Source organism: Tachypleus tridentatus, chromosome 1, assembly GCF_004210375.1.
Source record: "Tachypleus tridentatus isolate NWPU-2018 chromosome 1, ASM421037v1, whole genome shotgun sequence".
Classification (NCBI taxonomy): Eukaryota; Metazoa; Arthropoda; class Merostomata; order Xiphosura; family Limulidae; genus Tachypleus; species Tachypleus tridentatus.
In genome coordinates this window covers 66,606,648-66,621,330 of record NC_134825.1, presented here as the reverse complement: position 1 = coordinate 66,621,330, position 14,683 = coordinate 66,606,648, and the positions used below count along the sequence as shown (strand labels likewise).

The window sequence follows — 14,683 nt, the reverse complement described above, 5'->3', positions numbered from 1 at the left end:
TTTCAAGATGTGAAATACTGCTTAAACATTCATTAGTAAAAACTCAAGAAAAAGTAGAATAACCTTGCTACCTTATAATTATCAGATGCAAGTCTGTTATTTATCATTTCTCAATGGTCATACCCCCATCCTTTTATTGTTAATATTTATTTTCAACCAATCTCTTCTGATACATCTATTTTTGATGTCATAATTTTGTGTTCAACCAAGTTTCTCAATCTTCTATACTATTACAAGTTTCCCATCATACCAGAAAATTTTAAATTCTTAAATTTGTGATGCTTTTAACTTTGTCTCCAGTAGCCTTTGTGAGCCAACCTGGTTTTTTACTTGCAGCCACATTTTGCTTTCTATAATATGTTTGCTTTGAATATTTAAAAAATTATCTTCAAAAATTTTCCACAAGTGATCAGTCTCTCAAAGTAACTCAGCTATGCAATTCACAACAGATTATTCTTGTTGCATCCCTTAAAAATTTGCTTTTCTGAAATCTGTAACCAAAATATAATTATTCCTTATCTTCATGTGCAGCAAAACATCAAACCTAATAAAGCAATGATCGCTTGCATACCCATGTTCCCCAATTTTCACCCTCTAAATCACTTACATATTTGAAGTTAACAGTAAATCTAAAATAGCATTATTTCTAGTAGATTCTTTAACCAATTAGAGAAGAAAGTTATATTAAACAGTTCACAAAAACCTTTCTCCCTCATGATTTGACAAGCATTTCCCAGCCTATGCCTAAAATTAAAACACCCCTTATTATTATTTCATTAATAGCTGAAATCTCAATCCACATTGTAAAGTTTCTTACAAATTTCATTAGATACCATCTAAAAGTCTTTTCCATTTTTATCTATTAATAGAAACCCAAATGGGTTTAATCTCCTTGCCATTATCTTCAATAGGATGTAACTCACGTATTACATATAAAGCCACTCCCCTCCTCCTCCTCTTTAAATTCTGTTAAAAAAAAACCTATAGCCCTGTATATATAAAAAAGTGTCATCAAAATCATCTACATTTAACCATGTTTCAATTAGTCCCTCTATATCAAAATCGTTCCTTCCTTGCAGTGCTCAAAGGTAATCTATTTTTTTATACTTTTAGCCTATCATGATAAATACTTTTCTCATTTCTTATGCTAAACATTTCTGTTTCTTACTCTTTTCACATAATTTATCTTGGCCCTCACCACTATCTAGTCCTAGTTTAAAACTTTCCTTTAAGCTGAGTTAATAGCCTTAACAAATAAGCCAGCCTCTATCCTATTTAAATGCTAACAAGCCATTATAAAAATCTCCCTTCTTCCATTGAATGGATTCCAAAAGTCCAATCAGCCAATTCGTTTATCCTTACATACTGATCTGAGCATAGCATTTCATTCTAGTGATCTACTTACAACTTCATCTCCACAATTAACTCTAGGGAGTATATCTGACAACATCTGCATCTCTGTTAGACTCCTTTATTGCATTTCCTGCTCTATCAGTTACTTCCTCCATCTGTGCCCCTGGGTAACAATCAAATTCTTTTCTCCCTATGAACCCCACAGACTATCCTATCCATATGCCTTGTCAAGGAATCACGAATAACTATATCTTCCTTAAGTTATGATCTATGTCCTTCTCTGTCTCTTTCATTTTCCTTCTCTCCAATAGTCCAGGGCTCAAATCTGTTGGCCAAAAAAATAGGCTATTTATAATTAACTCCATCAGAGAACTTGTCAAAGTTTTAAGGATTGTAAAAGCATATAAATGTACAGTATGATTAATTAATGTTGAGTTTCAGTCATTGACAATGATAGGTTAACAATACCAAGATCAAGCTCTGTTAAAATGGTAGAGATCCAGTTGGCATTCACCAGCTTCCATGAAAGCATGCAAGTAAGATGGCAGTAACTGTAGCCAATCTTTCTCTCAGAATGATGAGAAAATAACCACTGGCTCCAGAATCATTGTCCACTTTGCAAGAAATTAAGATCATTTGAACAAATGGATAGATTACTATCAGGAAGTACACAAATATTATTATATTTACTGGTATTAAATAACAATAGTTTGTGATCCAAGATCAAACTCTCCATGGATCAACCCCTCTCATCAATTATTATATTTTACAACTTCCAATACTTAGCTGAGGTTTTACGTATAGGAAAGAATGTCTACTGAGGAGGGACTGGGGATCCAAAATGTTTGGAGCAATAAGTGGGTAGAACATCTCCAAAAATGCTTTCTTCCTGTGGGATCCCAGAAAATGTAACATATACACAATTCTATTAACTTTGCTTATAATGAAGGAAAACTGCTTCAGTAGCTTGGGCCAATATATTTTTCTTGTCATCTATGCCGTAGAGAAGGTTCCACTTGATATTATATATGATCCAAATTATAATAACCCAAATGCACTTTCTTGCATTTACTATAATAAAAAGTAACCTGCCAAATATTTATTCAACTAACCAATTGATCCACATTCTTTTGTAGTATTTCAACATCCTATATAATTAAAAATACCAAATATTAATGTCATCCACAAACATTACTAATTATGCCCATATTGGTATCATTAATGTAAATATAAGAAATCAAAGGCCCAAGCACCGACACCTAAGATTAATAGTATGGGTTCAATTTCACTTACTGTATTCCATTGATAACAACTATCTTCCAATCCAATTTAACATTTTCCCAATGTGATTTTCTTGGCTAATCTTTCATGTGGCACTTAATCAAAATTTATTTCTTCATCCAGCTAAACAAGTAACAACCTCTAAAATGTTTATAGACTAGTAAGGATAAATTTCCCTTTATGGAATCCATGTTAATTTTCTTTTAACTTTATAATATTATATTTCACTAAATGATTTTGCAAACTTTCTTTCATCAAACTCTACATAATTATAGTATGATAACACTACAGAATTAAGACATGGAAACTTATAATTTCCAAGACAACTCATTATGCCCTTTAACAAAAACTTAGTTTTTAATTTAGTTTAAGTACTTAATCCCCATTTTTACCATTTTGCTTACTTTTAATATACTTAATAGTATAATATACTCTGCTTAGTTTAACACCATCATCCAGCCATTTATGAGCTCTTTATGAATTTTTTTTTCTTTCAGTTGAGCTCTCGCTTTTGTATGTTGTAAGTTTGAAAATATTCCATCATATCTTAAATTACCCTCACTTTCAGTTTCACTATCTGTCAATTTAAACATCTTAATAATTTTATACTATCATTATAACATTCATCATTTATTTTCTCCTTCATTCGACTTTAGTAAGCCCATTACTAACCAGACATAAGGTCTGATATTTCCTGTCACATTTTTCTCTTTTAACCTGTTTATCTTGAAACTAAAAGTTGAATGAAGTTTAGCACTTGCAAATAATATTCATAAAAAACTAACTTAAAGGTGTTTCAAAATACAATTTACGATATTAATAATCCTTCACAATAATACAAAAAGTTAGTAAGTCTGCAACATAAACGTCATCCTTACATAAGGTAACACTGTATTCAACATAAATAAATCTAACATTAATAAGAGATATTAAGTATACATAGGAATTACAATAAACTAAAAATACAATACACGTTAAGTATAATCACCTCACGTGAGTTTCTACAAGTTCAAAAACTCAAATTAACTTCAAACATTATTTCTCAAATAAACCACCAGAGGCCATCCAACTATGTGTTATCGTTGTTTAGAAACAACGTTAAAAAAATGAGAACTGATACTCAGTATATGGAACGTTTTTATAAAATTATATGATAATATATAAGCACTTGAAAAAACAGGAATATAGAAATGAATTTTAATTCTACAGCGTATGCTCTTCTATATTTGGTTTGAATTCTGCGCAAAGCTACTCGGGAGCTATCTGAACTTGCCGTTTCTAATTTCATAGTGCTGAACTTCACCAAAAAATAAAAGAAAAGCATTGTCTGGAATTTAACAAGTAGTATGACACAATAAAATGTATCGCTTTTGGAAAGGATACATAATAGCTCATCCCGACCCAAAATTTTCAGGCATTTTGACCATTAAGATACCTTTATATCGAAGATTTAGAATTTCCGAGGCGAAGATATCTGTTTTACTTAGTTGCTTTGGAAAGTAACTGAATATGGATCAACTGGGGAACCAAAAATATCCAGATGTGGATCTGTAACAGGTTGTGCCCCGATTGTGATAAGTAAATTGCAGCATCTTTAACAAGTAAGAACACACGAACGCAAAAGTCGGTGGCAAAAAACCACCAAAACGCTTTGGGCAACAGTACCCAACATAATCAAAGTAAATCCCCAGCTAGAAAAGCAACACGAGTCACGTGTACAAATGTTGCTTCTTGAACATATCTTTAAGTAGCTGGAGAATGAAATACGAAACGATGCTATCTATCCCTTATGAAGACAGGTGCAATGTTTATGAATTTATGAGCAACTGAATCGTTGAAATGGGAGCTGATAAACACTCATCCTTGTCTACTGGACAGATTATGGAAAGCAGAAAGGAAGAACTATACAATGAACATGACAACCTTATGAAGGAACCTTTTGCAATGGAAACTACATTATAGAACTATTGTCAAGAAGCACAGTCGACAGCAAAAGCATGATTAAACATGGCGGCATGGACGCAGTGAGACTCCAAAATCGTTTGAATATGCCATTCAAACTGTTATTTCTTGTTTGTAACAAAAGTTATATTTTGTCAGTTGTTTTGAAATAGGAATGGAATAATAATAAGATTTTTCGAATAAAATTTCTTATATCATATCACAGCAATAGCTATAACATATAGATATGCTAAAAACGATAGAGTTCTAGTCAAAGACAATAAAAAACATACCGAGAGATTATTAAGTTGAACTTTCTTTTTCATATAAAGTTACTGAAATGCGGAAAAACAAGTCACGAAAAAACCATTTATTACGGTTTGTTTTATCAATTCCTTAGAGCACAATTGCAATTCGAGATAAATAACACAAATAGTACGTTGCTTTTGCTTTAATTTCAATTTTGAAATGAATAAAGCTCGGAATTTCCAGCTATTAAATGTTCATAGTGGCCCATGTAAAGTGGATGAGGAAAAGAAAAGGTCACTTGCTTTCTGTTATGATATTATCATTTTATATGGTAAAGCTGCACAATATACTCTACATTCACTTCAGGAAATCGAACCCCAAATTTTAGCTTAATAAGTCTGTAAACCTACCGCTTACCCATAGGACAACTGCAGTTATAATAATGTTATTGTGGGTTGATTTTAAGTCACAATAGAAATATGTCTTAGGGGTTAATTTTTATTTCCAGAATGATTTAGCAAGAATGAAAATTTGTAACTCCTACAGGTTAACTATTTCAGCTGCATATTCAATTTTAAGACATATGACATAGTGGACTGTTACCTGTTAAAATTATTTTTTTGCACATGTTGATCACAATCAAAAATGAATAACATATATGCTGATTTCTACAACTTGATTTGGACTAATATGAAAGCAGTTTGAACTGAAGTTCAATATGATAAATAAAGTAATTATGTGGTGAAAACTGACTGGAGTCTTGAATATTTCTGGCTCTATTAAAGACGAAAACTATCATTCTCTCTTCTTTGGTCATTCTCACCTGTTAATCATAATCAGCTTATCCTTATTCTAACACTATATAAAGCATTTTTAGAGAAAAAAATAACGTCGTAGAATACTAAATATTGATTTGGATAATCCAAAATGCCTAAAAAATTTTTTTGATAAAAAGTTATTGTACTTATTTGTTATCCCCTTTGTTTGTAGTACATAAAAGGCTTAAGAACTGCTTACGTATGCATAGGCAGAAAGTCATTGGATTATTATCTATTTTTCATTAATAGGAACTTTCATTTTACATCAGTAAATAAAACCACGGTGTACGAGTACACAAGGTTCGGAATTGTATATTCCGTATGCAAGACTCAACACATGCTTGAATTAAAAATTACCTTTAAAAAAAAACTTAATTTTTCTCTGTTATCATCGTGTACTTCCTGTTACTGATGAAAGGGACGTATTGATCAAGTAATAATTCTAAACTGTCAATTTTGAATTGACAATCGAAGCATGACTTGGGCGTAATATAATGAATATAGCTAAATATGCCACGGTTGGTTAAATAGCATATCTAGTGATATCTGAACACAGAGTTATCAATTAATGGTGTTAGCTGGGGTAAATATATTTCCCACTTGAGTTACACATATGGCTTCTGTCTGTACAGATAGTGTTCATACTAACTCTTTTTGTTCTTACTTTGAGCTTTCACAATATAATACATTAGGTCCTAGTTTTGGTTGAGGAGGAAAAGAAGAAAACGTGCGTGTGTAAATACATATGTGAAAGTGTGAATTGAGATGATGTACGTCAGGTAATATATATATATATATAGCCCTAGAACACGTGCAGTTTTTGATAATCCTGTATATGTGTGTGTGTTTGATAACGTGTATATATATTTTTAGTAATTGAATCAAAAGCCGTCATACAAGATAAGCAGGCGAACGTTTCCTGAAATTTATTTTCGTGATAAAACCATCACATTTTATGATTTATCAATGCTGCTATGCATACATAAAATTAGGTCAGCAAAGTATCTGATTTATTTGCCTCACTTATTCTAATTTGTCTCTTAGAATGTACACAAAGTTTAATTTGAGTTGTTTTGTTTCAGTTATACAATATTTAAATACAAGGAATGAAATTCATGGGGGTGTATATGTGTTATTTTCTGGCACTATAGAGTTCAGGTGAAAATGCATGAAGTTACAATACTGCATTTTAAATACTCAGTCACTCTTCAGTTATCAAAAATGATTATAAAATTTATCAATGAATGGGAAAGGTGTAATCATAGTGACTAGAGACAGACTGGAGATTGAAAGGTCTCATATTTAGTCCGCAATATTCTGCTGAATACAATCTATATTTTCTGTTCTGGAATTTCTAGAAAGTTCACGATGACGTAATGAATCTAGTAATTTCGATTAATGTCTACATGAAGGTATATTGTTTACAAGTATGAGTAATCAATGTATAAAAAGTTAATGAAGTATTTATTGAGAAGTTATTGATCAGTGGCAAAAGATCTAGTAATTGTTGATCGAGAGAAGAATGGTCATGTAATGTTAATTATTAAGTCAGTTAGGTTTGTTGTCAATCGAGTATATTCCTATTAAACGTTGTTTTTTAAGTTTCGCGTAAAGCTACGCGAGGGCTATCTGCGCTAGTATATTCCTATTAAACATTGTTATTATATTAGGCCTACATTAGTTTCAGAGTTTATTTTATTTTGTTTGTGAATTTTGGCCTACAACTTTCGTTGAGGTAAACGTAACGAGTAGTAAACACTATGAAAGAAACTGATTAATTTGTTATTATCACGTGGACTGTACTTTGTGTTAATTTTACCATGTATTCCAAAAAATCCGCCCAACAATGAAATATATTACCAAATTATAATCATTGCAGACAATCCCACTATTCGCTTACAAGCGGTCATGTGGGTGACGAATGCTGTTGACTTGTTGTCTACCATCTGATCATCAGTTTTAAATTAGGTGTTACAATGACTGAATCTTGCACTGTATAAAGTGTAGTTCAGGCTGAAAATATGAAGGACTACAGTAAACTGTTATCCAATTTTACATATTAGAATGGAATATTAAAAACATGTTACTCAATTCATCAACTTATTAAAATTTTCTCAATTTAAGAACACAATGAATCATTTATAGAGAAACAGTTTTATTTTTCTCTTTAATCACTGTTATTGTCCACTTGAAAATGGCCTTCCAGTGACTAAGCGGTAAATTTAAAGACTAATGGCACTAAGAACTTGGTTTCAATGCCCGTGGTAGGTACAAACACTTGAACCATTCCAAGCTGGGTGTGTACAATATTGGCTGCCCAGCATGGCCAAGTGGTTTAATGAATTTTTTTATGGACTACTAAATAAATATATGTAGTTCCATCTTAAACATTAGCGTAGCAAAATTACACAATTGCCAATTTTCCCATTATTAGTCGTATAATTTCGTAAGAAAGATATACGAGGGCTATCTGCGTTAGCCGTCCCTAACTTAGCAGTGTAAGACTAGAAGAAAGGCAGGTAGTCATATCCACCCACCACCAAACCTTGGGCTACTATTTTACCAACGAATGGTGGGACTGACTGTCACTTTATAATGCCCCCACGACTGAAAGGGTGAGCATGTTTGGTGCAATGGAGATTCGAACCCGCGACCCTCAGATTACGAGCCTTAACCCACCTGGCCATGTCGGGCCGTGAGGTAAATAACGTTTCTAAACATACATACATATATATATACCTGCATGTATGCATATCTAACAAATGTAATGAAAGTGTTAACTATACAAATGTCAAGTTAAAAAGAAACAAAGAGGGATTGTATCAACATCAGTGATTTAGCCCAATACATCTCTTATTCTATGACATTACAAATAAAAAAATTGAAATAATAATCATTGTAGCATGTGTGAAGCGCATTTGAACTTATTTATTAACTTGTGAAACACAGAAATTTTAACTCTGAATTTCTTACGAAATTATGCGACTAATAGTGAGAAAATAAGCAATTGTGTAATTTCGCTACGCTAATGTTTGAGATGGAAACTACATATATTTATTTAGTAGTCCATAAAAAATTCATGTACGATACATTTGTCTTTTTCTTAAATTGTACTTGATTTATGTTGGATACAAAACTATACAATGGGCTACTTGCACTCTGCCCACCATGGACATCGAAACTTGGTTTTCAGCGTCGTTGGTTAATCCTTGCAATACAAAATAAAATTCAATAATATTTGTAGCAACATTTGGTAAGAAAGTACATCTCAAAATCAGGTGCATTTTACACCATAATTGTCCTTGGGAAACTAACCTTTGGCCCGGCATGGCCAAGCGCGTTAAGGCGTGCGACTCGTAATCCGAGGGTCGCGGGTTCGCGCCTGCGTCGCGCCAAACATGTTCGCCCTCCCAGCCGTGGGGGCGTTATAATGGTGGTCAATCCCACTATTCGTTGGTAAAAGAGTATCCCAAGAGTTGGCGGTGGGTGGTGATGACTAGCTGCCTTCCTTCTAGTCTTACACTACTAAATTAGGGACGGCTCGATGCAGTGGGCTAACAACCTGCTCACTTAAATACCTGTTGAAGAATCCGCAAGTGATTGCGGCCCTATGTTCCTTGATGGAATCAAGTGGTGAATGAATGAATGAACTAACCTTTAATCAAGTAATCAGAAAAAATTTGTGCCCTTGTCTTGTAAAGTTTTCTATAGTTTCCTGCAGGAAAGGTTGGAAATTGACCATCTGTTAACCAATGACGAAATTATGATAACCGAAGTAAAAAAAACAGCAACAACAACTAATTTCTAAGCAGTTTATCCAGTGATACTCTTGAGTAACTGTTTAGTGAGAACTAGTTCGAATCAGGTGATAAGAAAACACGTAGGTTGTTTCTGTAAAAGTATATTAAATGAACTTTGAAATCAGTTTTGTAAGCGCATATTATTATTTTTTCGTTTAATAACTAGATTATTAATTGAGGAAACTACTGATCGAAAACGTCAAATGCATTGAAAAATTAGTATATACTAAAATTTGTAAGTGAAAAGACAAAATTCGGGTTGTGAAATAACTGAACAAAACCAGTTTTACCTAGGGACAAGTGTGTTGTAGTGATCAAGTCGTTCGTGTCTTAAAACTGAAGTTGAAAAATAAATATTTGGAAAGAGTCCGTGAAACGATAATTTAAGAAAATAACGTCAAAATGGTGAAGTATCAAAATTTTTGTGATTATATTGTGAACGAAATGACCAACAATCAATGGTGTCATGAAACATGTGGAAGTTTTAATAATGAACTAACAAACTGAACGAAATAAATAATCCCGAAACTCTTTCTGTAAGCATCTGATGTTTAGGTTTAGCATCTTAGATTCTCAAGCATCACGAATTAGTCCTATAATAACTATTGTTATTAGATTTTGTGTGAATTATATGAGAATTGAGGTTACTAGTATTAGAGTATGCTTTGAAAACTATTCTTCAACGAAGATATTACTGAAATATTGTTACTAATTTTGTAAAATTTACTTATTTTTCGGAATGAGGTTCTTTAAAAAGTATTTTCTGTTTCTATGTATAATTGATTTTTTTCTGTTTGGAACAACACGGTATATGGCAGTAGCAACACGGATAACAAAGAAAATGACCCATTCAGCAACTCAAGCTGCTACATTAGTGCTTCAAAGCCCTTATCTAGGACTGACTAGCAAACATACTTCTCCAGCTGCACTTTCTCCGAGCAAAAGTCGTGTTCAAACAAAGCAAAGGTCCCAGAATGCTAATGTGACCAATAAGTCGAAATATTCAATGAATCCATTGTGTTTTCCTTGGGGTTCTTGTATTGATCGTTGCGGTCAGAGTTGCTAATGTGACCAACAAGTCGAAATACTCAAAAACACTTTATAAAAACGTCTACTGTGCACTATGTAATGGAGAAAATTTGGATATGTTATCTTGTCCTAGTTGGATTATTCATGATCCTGCAAAGTTATGGTCCTTCAATGAACCACTAAACAGTATTTCCAAACACTGGTCAACTGAAACACCATCGTATGGAACAAGAAACGTAGTTCAACACGACATTCCAGCAATTTTCTCAATTTTGCTTAACTTTGGATTAGACGGGAAGGAAATAATTATCTTTTCTTCTGAGGGAGAGGAAGAAATGAGAAAAAACATGGCACGTTGTAAACTTGGACAAATGTGGGATCCATTCAGTAATATTTGTCGTAAATTATATTGCAGTACAGAGTTAATATTGATTGACTTCCAATATGTTCACAAGAATGAAATTATCGATGAGAACAACTCTGAAGCAGAAGGTAATGTAATTTTAGCAGACGTTGATTCAAATTTTGTTATGTTACTTCTTGTCATTAGAATGGATTATTTTAATGCATTGGACTTAGTTAAAAATGGAAAATTTGATGTCAATGAAACAGTCAGAACCTCATTGGCTACAGTGTATAAGATTACTATAAATCGTATTCAAGATATCCGTATCACGATGCAAACAAATTTATAATGCCTAATGATACGCATAAAGAGGTAGAGTACAAAATCACAACTAATAAACAAATTGCAGACTTTCTCTCATACAGCATTTTTACCAATTCTGTGGTGTTCAAAGTCAAATTCAAGCTATTCGAGTCTTATGGAAATCTTACAAAGTCGGAACCATCCGTAGACAGCATTGTATCCAGTATGTCTTCGTCTGTGGCTCAAAACACATTTTACCTGGACATTCACAACAAAACTAGTAAAGTTTTTGAAATTCATGAAAACATAGAAGCTATGAATGATTTGTGTGGCACTGGATCAGGTTTCAAAACAACTAGAATATTGGAACCAGGAGTTCAACTTGATCTTAAATGAAAATTCTACTGCTGTCGATACGTGGGTCAAATCTGTTTACATCAACAGAACCGGCAGCATTTACGGAAAAGGTGAATTTGTTGCTAATATCCTATTCCAAGGACACAGAGATCTAGGAAGTTCAATAAACGTGAGTGGAGTTGTTGTGGTGTGTGAGCGAGAATCCTTGAATATTTCATGTCCTAGAATGGAACTAAAGAAAGAAGAGATCCAAATTTTACCAAACAAGACTTTAGTGTATTATGGTAATTCAACGCTAAAAGCTTGTCTAGATTTGTCACAGTATGAAATAACATACAATGGTAGTGTCTTGGTTTGCTATGATTCAGAAAAACTCAAGTTTCTGCTCAGGAGAGAACATTTCTACTACCTAAATTTTGATCGCACAGAGGCTTACGTAAACCTGGTCCTCACATGTATTTCAATAGTAGCCTTAACTGTTGTACTGCTTACTTATGTTCTATTTACAAAACTTCGAAATCTTTCAGGTTGCAACACGTTAAATTTAACCATTTCATTGCTTACAATGCAAGTGAGTTTTTTAGTTGGACAAAGAAAAGAGGTATCTGGCGCCACGTGTACAATGGCAGGAATCATGTTTCACTACGAGATATTGGTTACTTTTTTTTGGAATGTCATGGCTTTTGATCTTTATCAGACTTTTGGTCACAAAAGGTCTTGCCATTTATTCGAAGCAAAATAAAGTACCTTCCTCGTTACATGACTTATGCTTACGGCTTACCAATGGTCATAGTAGCAGTTGCTTTTGCAGCTGACAAGTGTAACTGGGAAATAATAGCTTCAAAGTATAGGGCAGACGATACATGCTGGATCACTAATCGAAATGCATCTCTTCTTTTCTTTGCCGCACCTCTCGCTGTGATTATGATTTGCAATCTTTATTTTTATATTTCAACTATATCGTCTGTGTTGATTGTTCAGAAAAAGATCAGAATTGATCTAAAACACGCGCATGGCAAAAGTGACGTCATTCTTTATACCAGAATGGCAACAGTAATGGGATTCACTTGGATTTTTGGTTTCGTCTCCTACGGAAAATCCTGGTGTATCTTTTTCTTGGATTTAACTGCCTTCAAGGACTTTTTATTTTATTTGCATTTGTATGTAATCGACGGGTCGCCAGATTGCTACGAAACTTGCTTCTATTAATCAAACATTCACATTTAGTTAAATGTCACAACTGTAACAGGGTAATGGGTAATGTGCATATGTGAAGCCAGCGTTACGATCAGAAATGGATCGTCAGAAGCATGTGTTTCTATTGTTTCCTTCTCTACTGTTTTAAAAGACTATGATAACAAAAATCAGAAACTCTAAATTAACAATTCATTCTGAAAATTGCTATCTATATAATCAAATTATAGATGTATGATTGAGCAAGGAGAAAAGTAAAAAAATAAATATTTCAATTTTATTAATATCGTTGTTTATTGAACAAAACCAATTTTTATTGCTACCTGACGTTTTGTTTCCAAACCCACATAAGATAATTTAAAGGATGTTGTATTTTTAACAGAGCTAAGGATAAAGGTTTTTGTTCCTGATAGAAAAAAAGTATTTTAAAGACATTTTTGAACTGCTTTATAAAGATAACTTTACAAAAATGAGAGAACTGATAAAAAATAAAAATTCAAATTAACAGCATACAATTCAGTTTATGTTTAGCATACAGTAAATTTATTATTTCCGTATTTTGAAATTAACTGATTGACTAAAATTTACATTTGAGGTGAGTTGAACAACCTGAATTGGAAAAAAAAATGTTACAGTTATTCATTGAAAATTGTTTTTGATCCTAAATAAACATAAAAACTAACCAAATAATATTTAGTCCTCCAGAGGAACAGCAATAAGTCCATGAACTTACAACGCTAGAAAAACGCATAAAATGTTTCTTAATAAAGCTGACTGAAAAACACACGAACCAAAAACTAATATTCACTCGTACAATAAAATATATCAACCTGTATATACTGATAATGTATAGAAGTGTTTACTAATGTTTGGCTCCTGTTGTCGATTTTGGTTTTTATTCTTCCCTCACATTTACATAGTCTTGAATGTTTTTTTTTTCAGAAGTTCTTTGGTGTATTGTTAAAATATCACCATGATAACGTGTTTTGTAAAATATATGATCATATATATACAGGGTGTCCCAAAATAACGTTTACACTCTTTGACTGTGTGTAGCTAATAAACCGTTTCTTTTGTTTCAGATTTGACTTGTGTCCAAGGATGGCGGATAATCAGCTTACAATCGAGCACAAAATATTCATTTTCAAAACTTTTTGGAAAGTCGAAAACAAAGCTGAAGTGCAAAGACGTTTTACTAGAAAGTTCCATATGGATGCGCCATCTCGCCCCAGCATTTCACGCATCATCGCCAAGTTTGATGAACACGGAACTCTCCACCATATGAGAAAGAGTCGCTCCGGTCGAAAAAGATCATCAACAAGCCCAACAAGAGAGCAAGAGGTCATTGATAATGATCTGAATTCTCCAAGAAAATCAGTGCGCCTACTGTCTCGTGAAACAGGTATTCCTAAATCCAGCGTTCATCGCATTTTGAAGCGTTCCCAATTCAAAAGTTTCATCCCATCGCTTGTTCACGCTCTGAATGAAGATGACCCTGATTAAAGGGTTGAGTTCTGTGAATGGTATCTTGCTAGATGTGCAGGCGATGATGAATTTCTACTCAAAATTGTTTGGAGTGACGAAGCAACGTTTAAGCTGAATGGCTCAATAAATCGACACAACTGCACCTACTGGGCAACAGAAAATCCACATGTTACAGAGGAACATCACTTGAATTTGCCTGGAGTGACTGTGTTGTGTGGTCTGTCCGCTAGGGACTCATCGGGCCATTCTTTTCCAAGACACCGTAACAGGATTGAATTATCTCAACATGCTACAAGAGTTTGCCATGCCACGCATCCAAGAACAATTTGGAGAAGAAGAGTGTTTCTTCCAGCAGGATGGCGCTCCTCCCCACTTCCATCGCGACGTGAGAGCTTATCTGGATGCATCTATGCCAGACAGATGGATTGGACGAAGAGGAAGTGTAGAATTTCCTGTTAGATCACCAGCTTTGACACCCATGGATTTCTTTTTGTGGGGGTTTCTGAAAGACAAAGTTTACAGCACAA

General features: G+C 33.5%; 1 protein-coding gene and 1 pseudogene across 5 annotated transcripts in view; one reads left to right on the top strand and one right to left on the bottom strand.

The window, feature by feature from the left end:
- Gart (trifunctional purine biosynthetic protein adenosine-3 Gart) overlaps positions 1 to 3,756 on the bottom strand; it is a 52,748-nt gene extending 48,992 nt beyond the window's left edge. Inside the window, exons 1-2 of one of the 5 annotated variants that reach the window (XM_076502125.1) lie at positions 3,623 to 3,756; positions 1,406 to 1,678 (exon numbers count right to left, since the gene is read on the bottom strand). The gene's annotated coding sequence lies outside the window, so the exon portion shown is untranslated. Of the gene's footprint in view, positions 1 to 1,405; positions 1,679 to 2,646; positions 2,784 to 3,512; positions 3,532 to 3,622 lie in introns of those variants that run through there. The other 4 variants (XM_076502144.1, XM_076502135.1, XM_076502155.1 and 1 more) reach the window with 4 other exon arrangements.
- Positions 3,757 to 10,587: 6,831 nt separating this feature from the next.
- Positions 10,588 to 13,519, top strand: LOC143232483 (uncharacterized; annotated as a pseudogene).
- The last annotated feature ends 1,164 nt before the right edge of the window (positions 13,520 to 14,683 follow it).